This window comes from Nanorana parkeri, unplaced genomic scaffold (assembly GCF_000935625.1).
Source record: "Nanorana parkeri isolate BGI_ZX_2015 unplaced genomic scaffold, ASM93562v1 scaffold731, whole genome shotgun sequence".
Taxonomy (NCBI): domain Eukaryota; kingdom Metazoa; phylum Chordata; class Amphibia; order Anura; family Dicroglossidae; genus Nanorana; species Nanorana parkeri.
The window spans coordinates 193,955-195,479 of NW_017306999.1; positions in this window are offsets into that span (position 1 = coordinate 193,955).

Here is a 1,525-nt window from a genome sequence, read left to right on the forward strand (position 1 = left end):
CACACACACACACACACACACACACACACACACACACACACACGCCCCTCCTCGCCGCCCAACAGGTTTGATTGATGACAGAAAGAGGCTATGGCTCCTCTGTCCTCAATCTCCTCATCTGCAACCAGGAAGTTCAGAACGGAGAATAGCTTTGGGGACCGGTGTGTCACGGGTTTGGGACCAGGGCACATGAGCTCCTGTGTTTGCGGAGTTGGTAGGAGTCACAAAGAGGCGGGATATCGGGGAGGTGGCGGTGAGGAGCAGCACTAACAGGTAAGTGTGGGGGGGGACGGGGGACACAGAAAGGTACTGCAGAGAATGCATTATGGTAAAAAAAATGCCCTGCCTTTAATACTACTTTAAGCTGACTGAGTTGCCCATCAGCCCGGATATATTTCCAACACTCATTGGAACTGAGGAAGCCGCTTGGATGAATGGGGAGAGATACTGACCTCTACTATAAGGAAGCCCAGAAGATCGGGTCTAGCTGCTACCAGCATTGTGAAAGGAAGCGCACTTCGTGGTGGATAGTTTGTTGGAGGTGGCGAAAGGCAACCCGAGGAACCCGGGCCACGGCAGTGAGAGCGCCGAATCCGAGTCATTAGTACACTAGGCAGACATAATTGATAAATTCCACGGTACGAAAAAGAACTTTCAAGTAGAATCATTAAAAGCATAAATGGTCTCTTCCTTCGAGAGCGATGATGGTAGACTGCAACTTCTTTGAAGTCCTTCATTACAGACTGGAGGCACTCTCAGTCTGACGGCAGATCAGATACATAATGTGCCAGGGAAGGCATAGAACCATGCTTTTAGCCTCTGCAGTCAGCGTTAAGTATCTGGTTAATTTGGCTATAAACCTTTTGAGAAAGGGCAGAGCAGCTGGCCATACCCAACAGAGCCAGGGAAGTCTCCAAAGACAGGATAGACTGTAGCAGCAGAGGGCAACATCATTCCAGGCTGCAGACATCTGCTGCCTCAGTAGTAGCCATGCAAGCTGCCCTGGAGCAGTTAGAAGAAAGTGAGCTGGAAGCACCCCTGACAGCGGGACTGACTCCCTTGTGTATAGAATCAATGTTGCTTCTTTTTGATGGTAAAGCAATGCACAGTAGAAGGCAAGACCCGCGGTACTAACAGAACTCAACTGCGGGTCACAGGCGACGATCAGATGGCCCGAAATGATCATGGTTACCATAGGCAGGCAGCAGCAGCGGATTAACCCCTTCATGACTGAGACCCTTTTTTCATTTTTTGCACCCATGTTATATTCCACATTTTAGGCCTGAAAATGACGTAAAACCCCCCAACATTATATATTTTCTGAATGCCAAGACCCTATAGAATAAAATGGTGGTAGTTGAACATTTTTATGTTGCGCAATATTAGCGCAACTCCTTATTAAACCCCAAAATTTAGTGACAAATTTAATTAAATGCCCCAAAACACAACAAATTACCCATTTTTTTAATGAAATATAAAAGATGAGGTTACAACGAGTAAAACGATACCCAACATGCCCAGTTTA